Source organism: Triturus cristatus, chromosome 5_1 (genome assembly GCF_964204655.1).
Source record: "Triturus cristatus chromosome 5_1, aTriCri1.1, whole genome shotgun sequence".
Classification (NCBI taxonomy): Eukaryota; Metazoa; Chordata; class Amphibia; order Caudata; family Salamandridae; genus Triturus; species Triturus cristatus.
In genome coordinates this window covers 464,148,942-464,168,205 of record NC_140587.1, presented here as the reverse complement: position 1 = coordinate 464,168,205, position 19,264 = coordinate 464,148,942, and the positions used below count along the sequence as shown (strand labels likewise).

General features: G+C 43.4%; 1 protein-coding gene across 1 annotated transcript in view; it reads right to left on the bottom strand.

Moving 5' to 3' along the window:
- PIP4P2 (phosphatidylinositol-4,5-bisphosphate 4-phosphatase 2) overlaps positions 1 to 19,264 on the bottom strand; it is a 200,729-nt gene that overhangs the window by 73,982 nt on the left and 107,483 nt on the right. The gene's annotated exons all lie outside the window — the stretch shown is intronic.

Sequence of the window (19,264 nt, the reverse complement as noted above, 5' to 3'; positions counted from 1 at the left end):
CTGAGCAGTAGGGAACAGAGAATCTAAGGAGAGGATGCATTACAACTAACAGCAGGTTATAACATCTCCTTCCTACAGAAAAATAATAAAAATACAATAGGAAACATAAGATAGAAAACAATACAAGTCATATAAAGGATTCCAACCCTATAAATTATTCAGACTGGTCAAATAACAAAATCTTCACCACTTGCCCTCCTGCCGTGCACACTCGCTGGACCGGGGACATACAGTTAGCGCACCCTCTACTGCACACTTGCATATTGGCAGGACTAAGTAAATACATGCCAGGAGCAGGGAAATACACACGCCATCTACTGCCCACACATTGGAGAAACATACTACAAGCTCCCCCCTCTACTGCATACATTGCAGGCCCAGGGAACAAAAACACCCTATGCTGCATACTGTTGTAGGCTTAGGGACTAGCACTACACATCCACCCCCTACTGCATACTCATGCAGGACCAGGGATAACCACACTAACATGTCTCCTACTGTGCACCCTCGCAGGACCCAGGTCACATTTCGTACACTTACCCACTACAGCATACTCTTCCAGCACCAGGGATAATTACACTACAACATACCTTCTATTGCGCATCCTTGCAGCAACAAGGTCACAATTAATTCACACGCCCTCTACTGCGCAACCATCCACAGGACCAGGGACACAAAACACAGACTCAGCCATACCCCACCAGGAGCAGCGTTCTCACTTTTCAGCCCACTCACTCTGACTGACACTCCTACAGGCACTCACCAACACTCCCCGACATCACACACTAGCTGAGTAGCAGGGAATAGAGGATCTTTAGAGAGGATGCATTACAACTAACAGCTGGCTATAACAGAGACACTTCAGCATTTTCTCAGACATCCACAAATTCATTAATAAAGAAAATATTTCGATGAAAGTATTGCAACTGAAAATCGGATGGTATTAATAAGGAGAACCAGAAATATAGGATGGACAATAACGAAATGTGACCTAAAATTTCTAATTAGGCAGCTGCTCATCCACTTATTCTAGTGACTTTACAGATCCCTTTAATAGTGGGTTCTTATATAAAATTTTACAGGGTGACAAAAGAGAACAATTATTTCCCTATCCAGTAAAGCGAATGCTAAATTAAAGAAGCGAGAAGTGAAATTTAAAATCAGAACAGCGTGATGCCTATCGACTACCTGTTTGATTAGTGCTTTGAAGTTGTTTATCAGTTTGTCTAGTTCTTTACCTCGCAGTGTTACCACTGGTTGTCTGAAAACAAGATCCTTGCTAGAGGTGAATATATTCTAGAGTAGGTCACATATGCATCAGTAATGGGGTTGTAACAACACCACTTTGCACTAATACAAAAAATATAATCAAACTACAGAATCCATTTGCGCTATTTCAGCAGTTTCTGTAATTTGGAATGCAGTCAAACGGCACATGCTCCAAAATAATGTTTAACTCCAGGGCTTAATATTTTAAACAGATTATAATCTATTACAAGACGTTTGCTCAATTATGTTGAGCTTTTCCAGATTCCACTTTTAAAAGATGGCTAATCAAGGATAAGGATTTCTTTATTAATCCAGTTACTGATGGGGTGTTTGCGCACAACTGTGCTGGTGCGTTTGATTGTTTAAACGCATGTACCTTGGTAGTCTCTGTGCATTCGTGCGAAGAATGATTTTTTTAGCATGTTCAGGGCTAGGTTTTGGCACATACCAACCATTACAAAATGTGCTCAATATTTTGTTAGTTTGCACAATATTTTGTGTTTATTTTGCCCCCCCCGTTGTCTGTGCTTGGTATATTTGAAGCAGGTTAGAGTTCTAGTTTCCTTGGCTCTCTACACGCCCCCTGCCTGTACAGAGGGCTTCATACAGGATGCAGCTGCATGTCTGTACATCAGACATGCGCAACAGACATGCTAAAGGCAAGCTGGTCTGCGCCCAGTCGCACTAGGACCTCAGAGATGCTAAAGGCAAGCTTATCTGCGACCATTCGCACTAGGACCTCAGACATGCTAAAGGCAAGCTCGTCTGCGCCCATTCGCACTAGGACCTCAGACATGCTAAAGGCAAGCTTATCTGCGACCATTCGCACTAGGACCTCAGACATGCTAAAGGCAAGCTGGTCTGCGCCCAGTCGCACTAGGACCTCAGACATGCTAAAGCAAGCTGGTCTGCACCCATTCGCACTAGAACCTCGCCCAGTGACACCCCTTACCCAACCTCCCCAAGCCCCCAGTTGGCAGGATTCAGATCCGCTTCGGGACTCCAAACAAGAGCTCCTCTACCTACACCCTCCGGGTAAGTGCACACTCTTGGCAGACTCACTACTGAGTAAACAGTTCATTAGCCAATCCTGCTCTCAAGCGTTTTTCCCCCCCCCCTAGCTACTAGAGCTTTCCCTGGGGTTCTTAAGTGCACAGCCCCCAAGAAAGATAAGCTTTTCAGCTTTTATCTGATTACCGCCAGGTCCCGCCCTAAACACGAACAAGAGATCTGCGATCTCATTGCAAAGTTAAATTCTGGCACCTTTGTTCTTACTGAGACCTGGCTTAAAGATTGCTCTGCCACAACCATCACAGAGGTGGCTCCCAATGCTTTTGCTTTCTCAATACTGCTTTTCAAATCATAAGGAGAGAAATAGAAGAGCCTTGGCTATCATTTTATTTTTAAAAAAAGTCTATTCTTGTTCCATCACTACTATCTGCGAAATTGAATGCAGGGGCACTACATTGATCACTTACATTAAACCCCAATTTCACTGTTGGGTTCCTTGATATCTCGTGTCATTCACTAAAGATTTAATTGACTCATTAGCACCATTCTTTGTTAATACCTTCAACTTCACAATTCTAGGAGATTTCAATGCCCATGATGATGAATCTGCTGGCCCTGCTAACCAATTTCTTGACAAACTATCTGCACTCCATCTAACCCAAGTAGTCAAGTGTACCTCAGACAGAGCAGGTCATATTGTAGCTCTTATTTTTACCAATGAAGGAAATCTCAGCTGCTCTATTCCCATATCATGTCGTTGGACTGATCATATGGCAGTCCGTTTTACTATCCAGCTTCCAGCCACAATAGGCAACACATTACAACACCACAGCACGCAGAGCCTGGCATCAACTTCATGAGACACAATTCAACTCAGTGTTGGACACTAATCACTTGCAGCTAACATTTGAGACAGATGTTAAATTGCATCAAGATTTGGCATTTATGTGCCCTCGATATTGTCCCCTTGAAAAACAAGAAAAGTTTATTTAAATCTAAGCCAGCCAGAAGCTGCCCGTGCAGGTAAGAGTGGTTAGGGGAACTTGACAGACAACGACGAGGAAAAATAAAAATAAAAATGAATTCTTCCTCATCTGTTGAGTCCCCAACCCACCACGCCCCACCGCCCTTACCTGGACGGGCCACTCCTAAAACCAGCTCTCTGGTTTAATTCCAGTTCACTACCTTTAAAAAAAATATGCTGCCAACTTGAAAAAATAATGTCACTCTACCTTTAGTGAGGCAGATAAATATTTCCCTGAGCTGTGAGATTCTCAAGAAGTGCAATTCACGGACTTTATTGTTAAAAAAAAATGTCTTGCTATTCAGAATTCATTTTCTTCCACTAAGGAAACTAGCCTTGGTTTGACTAGTATGCAACCTAATGCAACCTAATGATGTCCTCATAAACTTCCTTTGCATCCCATATTCAGTAATGCTTATTCTCATGACGAAATGCACCTTTGGATCCATGCCCTCCCTCTAGCCTCAATCTAGGTAGTAGCACGATTTCCCCACTCTGTGCCAGATTTTGAACTCTTTAATTTCTCAGCCTCCTTACCAGATGCCTGGAAATTAGCTTATTTTACACCAACTCTCAAAGTGTTACGCTGATTCTAATATCCCAGAGAATTAGAGATCCATCTCTTTGCTTCTAGCACCAGTCAAGATACTGGAAATGCACAAATTGTCAACTTTCACAGTTTCTAGAAATCAATAATCTACTGGATCCATCACAATTTGGCTTCTGTGATGCTCACAGCACTGAATCCATCCTCACAGCATCTGAAGATCTCAAGCATATAATGGACAATGGTGGAACTACTGTTCTTGTTTTGTTGCATCTGTCAGCAGTATTCAATACCATATCCCACACCCTAAGCCTGGGCGGAGTTCGCGGAGTTACGCAATGCCAAACTCTGTGAATTGAAAAAAAAACTCCGCTAGGCGGAGCTCCGGAAGCAGCAGAGTGCATTAGATTAATGCCGCTCGCTGTGATTTTCAGTGCCGGGTGTTTGTCCACACTGTTCAATCATCACGAATGTCACCATGCACAGCACAAGCAGGCGCTGCTTCCTTTTTGCCGCTTGAGTAGATTTTTTTACCCGAGGTTTCTCAACGTGAATGGACGGTTTCTCAACGTGAGCGGTCGGGAGCACACGTGACCACTCACATTAAGAAATCTCGCCGCCCGCATTAAGAAATCTCGCCGCAAGGTTAATTTTCCACGCTCGCGTAACTGGACATTGATGATTGCGAACGAGGAAAAATCTTGCCAGGAGGTGGATTTTTCTCGCTCACCAACTTGATGTTGACGAGCGAGGAAAAGAAACTCTGCTCAAGTTTTTTGGAACTTCGCAAGCTCAGTGTAACATGGAGTGCGGAAAACTCCGCAAACTCCACGAGCAGAGCGTAGTTCACCGCCCAAGGTTAATTCTAATACAGAGGCTAGCAGATATAGAGATGGGCAAGGGCTGCCCTTGCATGCATTTCCAAAGTACACACCAATAGGTCTCAATCAGTGCATCTCTCTCCTTTATCCTCGGACACTACTACAATGGACTGTGAAGTATAACAGGGGTCATTTTTGGAGTCCACACTCTAACATCTATATGACCCCTCTAACAGCTCTGGTCCAGGGCTTTGGTTTTGAGGTGATATCTTTTGCGGGCGACAAGCAACTGATTTTTTCTTTTACAAACAACCAGAGCTCTACTCAACTTATGTTCTGGCAATGTCTAATATCAGTATGAAAATGGATGAATGAAAATCATTGCAGGCTGAACTCTGATAAAACAGAACTGCTGATATTTGGAAAAATAAAAAAAAACTAGGCTGATTCCTGGTCTCCTTCGGAGCTCGGTTCTTCCACATCTCCGGCCGAAGTAGTCCGGAATCTAGGAGTCAAATTTTACAAACTCTCGTTTAAACATCAGATTATTAAAAAGTCACCTCTACTTGTTTTGGTCTGCTAAAAATTCCCCACAAGGCATGAACATTCCTACCTTTTGCAACTAGGGAAACGGTTACCATGGATTCATAAATCCTAGACCATTCCCTTTACCTTGGTTTACCCTAAAAACGCATACCTAAACTTCAATTAGTGCAGAACTCGACAGCTAGATTATTACCTTATATTACCAGGCACTGTTCTATTTCAACTAACCTGAAGACCCTTCAAGGCTTCCAGTACTAAAGAGAATACAATTCAAGACTCTCTCCCCCATTCATAGAACAGTCCACCTACCGCTCAGGCATCCCGAGACTTCAAGACTTTAAGTTTCATATTCCAGCTAGATCTATAAGACCTGCTACTGCTTTTATAATTCTCCTTCCCAAGCTTTATACAGTCTGGCTTGGAGGATGAAGGGCTGCACTAGCAGGTGCTAAATTCTGGAACACCCTCCCTCCCTCTCCCTCACCCTCAGTGAATGGCAGACCACACTTATTTCTTAAAATTGTGTTTTAAAACATGGCTTTCTAACACCTAAGCCTTCACATGCTCTTCACTCTTCTCCCTTTCCTCCCCAGTCTGTTACTTTGATCTTACATTTCATTTTATTTGGAGATAAAAGCACCTTAAGACTCTTTCGAACATAAGTTGCGCTTTATAAATACAAATTCAATATTTTGTTGTATTTCTCAAGCTGACAAACCTAAAATTCAGAACATTAACTACTGCAAATGAACCAAATGAGGCCCTGAAGGACTGGAGCCCTAGGAAATACAGCCTGAATGATCAATTATGTACTAATAGCACACATCACTAAAGTGTGACAGAATCTTTGTTCATGGTAGACAGTTGATTACCAAACTCAATACGATAGGAAAGTTATAAGAATTATCCTTTTCTACTGCTGTATGACCTATTGAATCTACTGATGCAAGCCAGGCCTCCCTAGTTCAGACCGGTTGGGCAGTACATGCTGAGCCTGATGTTTAGTAATTATTTCACAATTTATTTACAAATTGTTTTTATTTCTCTTCCGTTTCCCTCACGCAGAAACATATCGGTCCAAGACTTGACCGCGTACTGGGTTCTTCTGGGTCTCCAGATTCTGGTTGTACCGGGTGGCATATATGGGTTCTCCATTGGGTCAGAGTGCCCACAGGTGACAAACTAGATGCAGTGCTTTAGGAAAATTAGAAAGCCACTGAAAGTGAAAAGCTGGATTAAAGTCACCGGTTTTGGTCAGAAGAATTACATGTGGGCTCTATGGAACTTACCAAAATGATATATTTACACATCTACACATCCTAAGGTTTTCAGCGTTGAGTGCCAGAGACCTCCACTTCCTTGGCTTGCCAAGCGATTGCACTGAACATGGCATTTGTCAGATTTTTAGCGTTTGTCCCCAAAACATGATGATTCCTTCCAGTGCGCCTTGTGAGGAACATATCCCTTCCAAAGCTTGAACCTCTTCTTGGTTTGTCTGGGTCTCTTGACCACAGAGGTACCAAATATTTGTTTTTTCTACTGGTTCAGGGTGCACACAGCATTAAGTTGCTGGCAGTGATAAGGATAATTTTGAAAGCAACTGAAAGCAAAATGCAAAATGCTAGTTTAGAGTACTTGTGGTCACAGGTGTGACCCCGATCCCACCCCACCCAGCTACATTGAAACATTCCACAACCATATATTTTTAACATCTACACATCCTAAAATTTCTATCACTTTGTGGCAGAAATTCCTTGCCTTGATACTGGTCAGCTGAACACATTGAACATGAGGTTTGCATTTTTTTTTTTTTAAATGCAATTGCCTCCAGTTTACCTCATTCAGGAGAATGTCCCCGCTAAGGAATGGCCCAAATCTGGGCTCCTTTTAGTCTCCTAGAAGTACCAGACTCGCATGGGCATTTCAATGGGTTTTTTGAACGGATCGAGACACTACCATCAACAAATGTATCTGATTGGGGAGCTTCCATTGGGTATGTCTGCAGTATTTGGGATGGGGCTTGGCCTGAAATCAGTGAAACCAACCAACAATGGACATTAATTAAAAGTAGAGGCCCGGGGAAATCCAAGGTGATGTGGCTCGTCTGAATCCCAGCACATTTGATTATCGAGAATGCCTTGCAAATATTGACGTATGGATGAACAATTTCTTCACTTTTTTGAGACCAAAAAACTCCAGAACATCTGGCAAATGGCAAACGTCCGTCCATCTAACATTCCTACACTTCTCCTGATAAAAACAGTAGCCGACGTGTCGGAGGGAAGGCTTATGCTAGGAATAGGAATATGCCAAAATGTTTAAGTTATTTATTTAAAAGGTTTTATACAGTGCTCTTTCCACCAGATTGGCATTAAGGCGCTTTACAGATAGAAACGAGAGCAACATATATCAGTATAATAGTGCAAAAGGTAATATGTTACTTTACCAGACACTATGAAGAGTCAAAACATAGTGATGCAACTGGGGTGTGGGGAAGAAAACGAGAGGGAAGATGAGTAATCAGGGAGGTGGGCAGGATACACAGGGTGTAAGAATAAGGTGAAACATACTGTTAAGCACCACAAGCTTTAGGAGGAGCTAGTTTATAGTACTAGATCCGAATTAAAAACCTTTAGAATATTTCCTCGGTCAAAGTATGGATTATGAACAGTTCCTGTAATAGAGAGGCGAAGGCATTGGACCTGGATCATCAAGATAGAATCTTAATGGGCACGTTTTTAGTCCTTTTCCTGAAAGTCAAAATGTTCTGTGCTGTTCTCAGGTGAACATTTAGAGAGTTCCAAAAGCTAGCGGTGGCAAGGTAGGATTTGAATTTCATTATTTGCAGGATTAGAAAGCTCTTACTTCTTGAATGTCATGAGCCGTCTGAGATGGTCAGGAGGTCCTCTAGGTTGTATCTGGGTGTGCCATGATATAGTGCTTTGTAGGTCAGACAGCATATTTTGAACAGGACTCTTTCTAGTAGGAGCCAATGGAGTGCTTTCAATATTGGAAAGAAGTGGTCAAACATTTTAGGCTCTGTGATGAAGCATGCTATGGAGCAAAAACAGCTTTTAACAGGGATAGGCTGGAAACCAGTAAGCCAGCTAGTGTGGCCCCTCCAGAGTCTTTTCTGGATATTTAAAGAGTGGAAAGCAGTTCTGAGTTGACTGTAGGGGTTACATTTTCTTTAGCAAAAGTAGGCGGAAGTTAGCTCATTGTGCCAACTTGTTCAAGTGGTGACAGTGAATGATGAGTCAGCGGTGAGTACTAGTGATACGACGCTCGAGTTATGTGTTGGGACAAATTCAGCTTGTTCATTGTCCAACTGAATTTTGGCAAGACACCTGGGGGTAACAACTTAACGACAAAATTATTAAAGAAGCACAGGGATATATTATCACCCAGATTGTTGGCAATGTATGAGAAAAGTGGATGGCTCCCTCAACTGACAAGAGAAACAGAGTGAGGACCCCTATAAAAGCTCAATACGGACATTAAATAAAGTGTATACTTATAGCTATTCATATTCCAGTGTCCCTAGTGCATTAGAACCAATGTGGGTATACGCCATAGAGAAACTGGACAGACCTCACATACATGGTGGATGTGATGGGAAAGACAGCTCACAGGGAGAAAGACTTGGCCATGGCCAGTGTCATTAGAACCCGAATAGGCATTTGACACCATCAGCGGGACATATATTTTTAGAGTACTTCATAAAATGGGGCCTGGTCCTTTATTTGTGGGATGGCTCTGATTGCTGAATTGTAATTGTGGAGTGAAAGGGAGAAAAAACTAGTGCTCTCTGATTAATGATATGTGCTTTGACTATGCTAGATTCTGACTATTAGTAGAGTGCATGTTCACCAGTGGTTTCTTGGCACTTACACAAACATCACCGACCGAGAACACAAACCTATATTACTTGCTATCATAAGTCAGTTTGAATTACCAAGTTTTCAGCAGTTTGCATAAGGTCCCGAACCCCAACTCCTACGGAATTTTATTGGGAAGGGCACCACGGAAAAACCTCGTCCTCTGGATCTGTCTTTGCTGAAATTTGGGACAACAAGATGGCTTGCCTCTGCTGATCTCAGGCTGTGGGACAGTATATACCTCAAATTCTCTCCACTAAAAAAGTGGTAGCAGTCTGATTCAAACTTTTAAACACCATACAACATACCTAAGAACACACAATAGAAATCTTGGTTTCCAACATATGGAGAGAAATGATAGGCTTGGGAAGATGAGTGGGTGAGGTCTTCATGCTGATAAGCTGGTTTTCCTGATTGACCTTTCACAATCTACAGACGATGTGTTAAATGTAGTAAGGCATGGTAACTAAGAATGAATTGGGATAAACCAATACTATACACTTTATGGCATGAACCTGAAGCTGGGTCATCACCTATAAAAATGGAAGCTAGGATCATTTTGCATTCTGGGGATCTGGATAACTTCACAAATTTATAAAACTTGATAGAATTGGGGATAACTCTACCATGGCCATTTATGAGTAGGATCATTTCAGCTAAGATGATGGCTCTGCCTAGATGCTTATATGCGTTTCACAGCTGCATGTGCCCAATGTAGCGTCCCCTAATAGGGTCCATCCCCCTTAGCACTGCTAAGACCCCAATGTCCTGGGGTTGTTCGGTTTTCAAGTTTTCAACATAAATAAAACAAAGAATGCTTCTCTGTGGATAAGCGATATTTATTCATTATCTGCCTTCTTCAGATTTAGTTCAACACATCGCTTAATTTCAGCAATGATATGTAAATCAGATTACACTGCTAGATACACCCATTCCTCCTTCCTCCATGCCGATGCATTTCGGGCAACGAGCCCTTCGTCAAGGGTTAGTTGGAGAGTACGTGAATCTTCCAGCGCTACGGAGCGGTCTGGTATGGTATGGTGAAACAGCTGCATGTGCACAAATACTAGCGGAACATTCTGTGAGTTTGATGGCTTGCTGAGATGTCCACTGTGGGGTGAGGCGAAGATTAAGTAGGTACATGGCTACTGACTTTATTTCTATTATATACAATAAAAACAGTTTGAAGACGTGCCCACCTCAACTCCACTCTGCATTATCATTACGGTACACAACAGTGCATGTCCCTATCTAAAAATTGTTGGATAAATAGGTCTTTCGTATTTTTATTTCCACTCTAGGCTTAAGCAGGATACGAACAGCCATTCGTTTTAAACATAGTCTCTCTGTCCCTACAAGTATGAGGTGCATGCTTTCCAGTGCCCGAACACCATTTCTATGCTTTAGACTTTGTTCAGTGCTGTACAATTTAAAAATCACATTTGCCACCTCCACGTGCACACTTCTACATAGAGCTGCACCCTCCAATCTAACTACTCTATATTCTGCTTCCAATTATTCCCTCTCTCATGCAAGATAAGATTTTAATTCCATCACAAACGTCTTATCTCGCAGCCTCAAAATTTCCTAAGAGCTACATCTTGAATAAAATCGAAGCGAAAAACTAATGTTATGCTTTGAAGGACTTGTCCAGCCAGGAAAGGTATATTTTAAGCTACTCCCTCACAAACGTGATTCAAGGATGTCCTCTTTAAACTCACAGCATAGTTGAGAAAAGGCAGCTTGTTGTCACAATCATGATCAAGCCGTGAAATGGGATTCAAAGGCGGCACTACTTGTTATGATTGATATGGCAGCATCACAATTCCTTGGCTATTCCCTGAACCCTCGAATAGAAAGTCAATGTGGGTGAAGGGGCACTACAGTTACCATTAAGGCACCACACCATCTTTAAACAGCGTCAAAAACATTACAATGCTAGACTGAGAGACACTACCACTTTCAGAAAACATTTTAAAGGTAGACATTCTCCTCAGGACCCGACAACAATCCTTGTGGAGTCCATGGGTTAATATTAAAAGACCCTTTATAAAGGAGCAACGTACTGTGAAATGTGACTTATTACCTTTGCATACCTGAGACTACTGCACTCATGTTCCCTTGCACATGATAACCCTGCCTGAAGGAAGGGCTTGTCTCCGATGTTTTGTAAACTCTTTCGCATCTTGGCTCCCGAGATGAGAAAGGGTTGTATGTCGGAATAAAACATGCCTTTAGCACGCATGAGTTATTTTGCAGTCTTGACTGACAACAAATACGTCTTTACCACGCATTCCATTACCATGCGTATTGTATGACGACATCCCTTAGGGAAAGCACTGGACTTTGGAGCAGTATAATTTACTATTCCAACTCTAATCTGCACAACAGTAGGAAAAGCGTTGGACTTTAAACTCCAACACTGCTTTACCTAAGGCATGTCCTTGGAACAATATGCATGGTAAAGGAATGTGTGGTAAAGACGCATTCGTTGTAAAGCCTTGGTTGTAACCACAGAGCGCAGTTCGCACCACGTTGTAAATGCGGTTTCCCAAGATAAAGTGTTGATTAGCTTGCTTAGTCGAAAAAGCTTACCATATTATAACTATCCGAAGATTGCCTTCTTCCTTTCTCATGATCTCAGACTTAGGCACCTATGTACTCCCTTTATGGTAAGAGGTGCTGTGGTCTTCATTGGAAGTGACTTGTACATTTTTATAATTCTATACCTTGTCTTTGCCTGTGGAGCTCGCACCCAAAGGTTTGATAGGGCACACCGTGGCCAATCAAATTAGTGATCACAGATATTTTTCTTTTGTTAAAAAACCCTTTCAGACTTCAACTGGCATCTGTGTATATTTTCTTTAACAGTCCTTTTGCATTGATGTTGTTAAGTACCGGCACCTGACTGAATGCGGGGAGCATAGTGCGACCCCAGGTGCTACAAACAAAGCAGAGGTCTTTTTTTGGGGGGGTGGGAGGGGTTGGGGGGGGGGGGGGTCACATGGCTGGCAATAGCCTGAAAAGTAAATCTCTGACCATGTCAGGCAGTGCTAGTGTACACTTGCAATTGTATGTGTGGTTATTGACTGTATAGAAATTAATATTATCTGCTGGTTAAGTGTTGATGGGATAAACTAGATCTGGATAGGAGCAAGGGAAGTACCAGGATAGCAGAAGTTAGAAGAGTGTGTGTAATCAACACCATAAAGAAGGGGGCTCTAGAAGTGTGAGGCGAGCGTGGGGGAGGCAAGGGGTGCTTAGTACCATTAGCATAGACCCTAGCAAATGAGTATATGAATAAAAGAGGTGCCCTGGAACTTCTGCAAGCCCAAAAAGCCTGCGACGGCAGAGGGGGTTCGGAACACAAAAGGTGGGTCAGAAATAATTCCCTCTCCCTCCCTCAAGAAGAAATGATAGGGAGCGCTGTTAGACTCACCTTTACTCTTCTTACCCTTCACTTCATGGCATGAACTGTTGCACAAGGGTAGCAGACACTTAACTGTGTATGAGGGAATTCAGGGAATTGGGCAGAAAAATCCAAGGATGAAAAATCCCCAGTAAAAGGGACTCCATGAGATATACCAACCGTATGGAGAAAGTATGTGCAAGTGTAATGAAGATTGGGTAGGTGCAGCAGCTCTGAGGATAAAGAGCATTTTACAGAAGGAGGTGACTTTGACATTGAGCGCTTGAATCCCCTTAAGAAACATTTAAAGGATCCGAAACATAAATCCAAGAACAATGGGCACCCATTTGAAAATTAGTAGGAAGACATGAATCTGAGGTGCAGCCATTTTAAAACACCCATGAGGAAACATCTATCAAACTAGTAAATTGAGGAACAGGGTAAGGACTTGTAGCCCAACTGCAACGCCTACTACTAATGTTCCCCCTAATCACCAGTTAAAACTCAGAGGCGGTAGAAGACAAGGAGGAGAACATATTCAATATTCTGATCTTCCCTATACCAGTGAGAGATGCCAACTACTTTGGCAGTGGATAGAAGTGCAAGTCCAAAAATGAATGGGAAACAACTAGACTGTCTATTGTACGCCGATGACTTAGTGATCCTAGACCAGACAGAGATGGGCCTACAGAGAAATTTAAATGCATTTAGTGAATATTGTGTGACAAAGCAATTAACTGTAAATATGGATAAAACCAAAATGCTGTGTTTTGGAAAGAGAGACCTGAGGTGTTACTTGGGCCCACCCAAATTGGAAATTGTATAAATATCTCATTGTTTGGTTTGACAAGTCTCTAAAGTGGTACACGCATCAGGAGGCCCAGAAAGCCAGAGCCCAAACATCAGTGTGTGGGATGAAAAAATGTACCCGCATTTATGGGGATATGTCCCACAGACCACTGATAAACCACTGATAAAAGCCTATAATGCTATGATACCCCCTCAACTACAATATGGAGCAGAAGTCCTCTGCTTAAGGGGTAAATGCAGTTGGGATATCGAGGAAGGGGAATGCATAGAACCCCTAATGTCATTACCAGGCTCATCTATGATCCAGGCAATTAGATTAGATCTGGGTATGACTTCATGAAATGTACAGGTGCAAGTGGCTCTATTAAGATTCGGGAAAAGATTGGGTACAAGAGAAGCCATGAAAGTGTCACAATGGTGTAAGAATGAGTCTCAGCATAGTGACACAAAGTGGGCCAAAGAGGTCAGAAAGAAACTGTTTACGGTCAGTGAACATCTAAATGTGAGAATTGATCAGCAGACTCTACAAATAGAAGTAACAGAGAGTGAACTCAGAAGTCTAGAGAAGGAGTCGTCTAGGATGGAAGACATGGGGTATATGAGAAAGAATCTGTGAAATTCATGATGAATAGTTGGGTGAAAGAAATTTGGTACCCCTATCTGGATATATTACCTAATCAATGGCTCAGATCAGAAGTATTAAGAATGAGAATCGGCATTAATCTTTGCATGACTAATGGGAGAACAAAAACAGAAATGATGCAACCGGACGGTAAATGTACATGTAGATTGGGCACAAAATGTGATATCTTACATATTTAATGGACTGCCCAAAATTGTTAGCTTTGCGAAACAGATTTTACATCCCATCTTTTTAAAATATGGTGCAGATTTGCATGCACAAGCTATTGAACTTCTTACAGATATGCCATACCTTGAAATAGCAATAGTCATTGCGAAGTATATGAAGGCTGTAAAACAATTTTTTATGTAATAGGAAATAGATGGTTGAAAGGTAGGATAGATGTTATGATGGATATGGATTTTAGTTAACTTTTACCTGACATATAGCTTTTATAAATATATTTTAGAAAAGGAATTTTTTGGCTGTTGAAAGATTTATGTTTATGTATAGGCGTGTCTATTGCTTATGTAAGGAGTATTGTGTAACTTTGAAAGGAAGCATAAGAAAATCTAACTATTATAATGGCGTTTGTGGATGAATTTGTATTGATTTTAGAAACTTTTACATAGAATGATGTGTTTTTATGTTGTTTAAAAGACCAATGGTCTAAATAAACGTTACTTTTGACTGACTGACAGTGAGAGATGCCTCAGTGTGCACCACAAGGCGTGCCTCAGGATGAAGCAGTATCCATCAATGGGCCTTCAGAAGGGGACAGACAAATCCAGTGCAGGTACTGCAGCACACAACAGTGTGACTGATAAAAGGAAATGTGCACAATGAGAAACGTACTACATCACACTTGCCACCCTCAAAGCAGTCTCACTCCGCATCCTACCATTTTGAAGTAAGGCATCAGAGTGGCTGGGCTTTAAGACCGACTATCACTCAAGAGAGTTCAAGAACATCCTCATGGAGAAGAGAAATTGAAAGAACACCTCAACTAGCCCAGGATACTCATTGACTAGTGGGGAGGACAGTGATCACACCAATGGTATTGGCCATTTACAAACAGATGCCCTTCTGCCAGACAAGAAAACCCAAGCAAAGGGGTATGAGGTTTGGTAACTGTACAGGTCCCTTGGTCTCCAGCTGACCTACTGCATATCAAATAACAGTGACAACTCAAAAGGTCAGTCAATTGCAGACTGCTTCTGAGTGTTATATACCCAACTATGCAGATGTCAATAAACTGTTATTATGCCAAGTGAAAGATCGATTGTTAGACAAGGTCAATTGGCCACAACAAGCACGCGATGATGAATTATCTCTTATTGCTCCAAGAGGTTGTGATAAACTGGCCTGGTAGATGCTGTCCACTTATGTAAGTGGGCACCTTGCACCAGTCCATACAACCCTTATGGTGATTTAAGAGGTCTCAAACAACCTTAGAAAGCAATCAAAGTGGTAGCTGTGGAGAGCAGACTTCAGGCTTAGTCTTGAAGGAGTGTAAAGCAGCTTCTTTTAGCAGAATGCAATCTTATAGTATAGATTAATTGAAAAAGAATCACACAAAGTAGTTATAAAATATGTATTTATTATATAACACTATCTAGTATATTACAGTATCTCCTACACAGAGATAGACACAAAGCACACCACAATACTTTAGCTAAGAAATCACAGTAAATAGCACTAATACACACTGAGCCCCGGGGGGGGGGGGGGGGGCGGAGGGGGGAAAGGGCCATCACATATACTAAGAAAGTGTTATAAGAACCACGACTCGAGTCAAGACAATGTCAAGAGGATGTAGAATTGCCACCCAAAGTAAGTAGATAGGGAACCCACGTAGAGCATGTGCAGTGTGTGAACACGACCGCGTGCTCCGTACAAGTCTATGCGCAAGTCGCGATTGAAATTTAAAGATTAGGGACCCTTCCCAGTGGACCCTGAAGAAACCCAGTGGAAGACAGAAGTTTGGAGAGCCACTCCACCCGTGGATACTGTGGTACCCAAGTTACCTACCCCAGGGGTGCTGTGTGCAATAGGTGTGAAGTGGCATCAGAAACCACTGTCAAACCCAATGGAGGACTTCAGGAAAGTGCCGCTGCTGGAAAAGGAGAAAATGTCCGGAGGAATCCAAACGTGGATTCTTGAAGAGGAGTACCTGAAAGCAGAGGGGACAGTGTCTATTCACTCAGGGGTGACCAGGAGACTTGGAAGACTGATGCGCTCCGATGTTGGGTGCTTGAGGGAAGAGGATGGTGACCTTGACACTGCAGCTGCGAGGACCAGGCGATGCTTAGGACAACCAACTGCAACCCACAAAGGAAGTCAAGAAGGTGCACGGTTCAGACCAGCAAGGTCCAGGAGACTCACCACGAGCAGGGGAGAGAGGGCAGGCCCCGAGCAATCAGGGGGGGCCAAGGAAAACAAAGGTGACCCTCAACATACTCCGCCACAAAGGAGTGAAATCGAATGCTCTGAATTGGCTGCATTCCTTCTTGAGTAACCGCACCCAGACTGTACATTTGGGCCAATCTCAGTCCAGCCCTACCTCCAATGACTGCGGGGTCCCTCAGGGCGCATCGCTGAGCCCCACCCTCTTCAATGTTTATATGTCATCTTTGGCTGACATTGGAAGAAAGTGGGGCATCGGCATGTGCTCATACTCAGACGATACGCAGTTAGTGGTGGCCCTAAACGAAAAACCTGAAATTATTAAAACTAAATTACAAGGCGGTCTTGCAGAAATGGCTCAATGGATGCACTCCCACTGCCTGAAGCTAAACGCTGGAAAATCGGAGATTCTCTTATTCGGGGGAGCCAAGCGAATCTGGGACGCCACGTGGTGGCCTCCCACGTTGGGCATGGCTCCTACCCCCAAACAACACGCTAGGAATCTGGGAATTATCATGGATGATGAGCTATCCATGAAAGATCATGTGCGATCCCTCTGTGGCAAGGGTTTCGCCATCTTGAAACTTCTAATGAGGCTATTTCCATGGATACCGTTGAACTGCAGACGCTCAGTCACCCAAGCCCTACTGGTCAGTCGTCTTGATTACGGGAATGCGCTATTTGTAGGGATGAATGAACACCTTTTTTCTCGCCTACAGGTACTGCAAAATGCGGCCGCCAAACTGATTTGCGATAAAGGCAAGTTAGACTCGGCATCAGAATGCCTGAAAACCCTTCATTGGCTCCCTGTGCGCCAGAGGGCCACATTCAAACTTCTCTGTCATGCCCACAGAGCCCTGCACAAGACCGGTCCTATCATGCTCCAGGACAAAATGGAATTCTACGTACCTACCAGGAACCTACGCTCCACTCTATCAGCACTAGCAAGGACGAAACGCATATATAAAGCCAGAACGGGCGGCCGCTCCTTTTCTTACTTAGCGGCCAAGAGATGGAACGAGCTTCCAGATGACCTCAGACATACCACCAATTATCTCCTGTTCCGTAAAAAGCTGAAAACACACCTTTTTCCCTCTTCCTACTAATATCCTTCTGTTATAACGATCAGCTGTGTCCATCTGGCTTAAGCGCCGTGATATCCCTCGGGATGAGTGTTGCGCTCTACAAATACCATAAATAAATAAATAAATAAATAAATAAATAAATAAATGGACCCACAGGCCAAAAGGCACAGGAGTCGCGAGAGGACCTCATGCAGCTCACAAAAAGTGGCAGGCCACGATGCACACTATGCGGTGTGGGTGAAGATTCTGGTCACTGGAGGTGCTCGAGGTTGCGACTACTTGGAGCCCGAAGATCTTTTTGCAAAGATATCAACAAGCCTTTGTAACTGCAAAGGGGACGGGGTACCCAGGTGTTTGGTTATTGCAACCCAAACAAGGACTACTGGCCTCAATCTTGGTAAGAGGGTAGAGCAGGCCTCAGGACCTGAGGAAAACCACCACCTGTGTTGTAGAGCCCATGGAGTCCGGAGGAGCTCGGGATCTGCAGGCCGGTCGTCTTCGTTGCGGTGCCCGAGAATGCAGGGGAGTGACTCCTTCACTCCAAGGGAAATTACTTTGGTTGTCCTTGATGCTTCACAGTCCTTGGAAGGTTCCTGTATGATGCACAGGCACAGACGATGCAGCAGACTGGAAGAGAGATGAAGTCAGGCCCAAACTAATTCCAGCGTGCCCAGACGGTAGAAGTGCAGAGGTTTCAGTTCTGAATCTTATCCTATGACAAAACTAGGGACCTACACCAAGGTAAGCCCTTACGTACCCTGGGGAAAGGGTTAGGAAGATTCAGGGGGCCCTCCCAGGGGAGGTTCTGGACACGGGGGAGGTTATTCCCATGTTCTTTGTCCAGTTTTGCACCAGAGCTGGATCAAACGGCTCCCAGGACTGTTTTGAACTGGACTATGCACAGGGACACAAAATGTGCCCCTCATGCAGACTTTCAGGTGCTGGCAAGCGCACCCACCCAGCCTAATACACTAAATCCTACCTTGGAGGTGGTCACACCTCCCTGTGTCAGGATGCCTATTAATCTGTCTTCTCCTGCTTGAGCTTGGCTCAGCAGCAGGAGGAGGGCAGAAATAGGTCTCTGGTTGGCAGCAACCATTTTGTGCTGTTCGGGACAAGAAGGCAGGTACCGGGAACACTGAGAGCCTAACGGTGGGCTCTTCCAATGCTTGGAATCATACCTCCTACACCGTTTATGGTGTGTAGGTATGATTCCAACATGTTTGATATCAAACATGATAGGATTAATTGCAGCCATTTTCAAGATGGTTATCATACCACTACGCGGTGCCCCTCTATATAGTACATGGCTGCATCACGGACAACCCGGTATAATGGACTCCGTAGGCTGCAGAGGAACCCTCTCACTTAGAACCAAGCACCCTGCCCTCAGGATTGTAAAGGCCTGCTATAGGGGTGACTTATAGGTTTTAAGTGGAGTGACCCTTAGATATAGTAAATCTATATCTTTACTTGCAAAGGCAGCAATGCCAGGCCTGTAGTTCAGTTTTGAATGGTCTCTCAGGGGTGGCATAATACATGCTGCAGCCCATGGGAGACCTCTGGGGTATCTATGCCCTGGGTACATGGGTACCATATACTAAGGACTGACAAGGGTACCCCAGTATCCAATCTGGAATGTACCCAAATACTGAACACAATAGTTGCGGGAGAAAGCAGATAGACTGGGGTCCTGATTAGCAGGATCCCAGTCAGACTAGTCAAAAACAGCATCACATCAAGCAAAAAGTGGGGGTAACCATAAGAAGCAGATCCTACTTTCCTATAGAGGTACATACCTCAATACTGTCATTGATGTATGTCTTGTGAAAAACA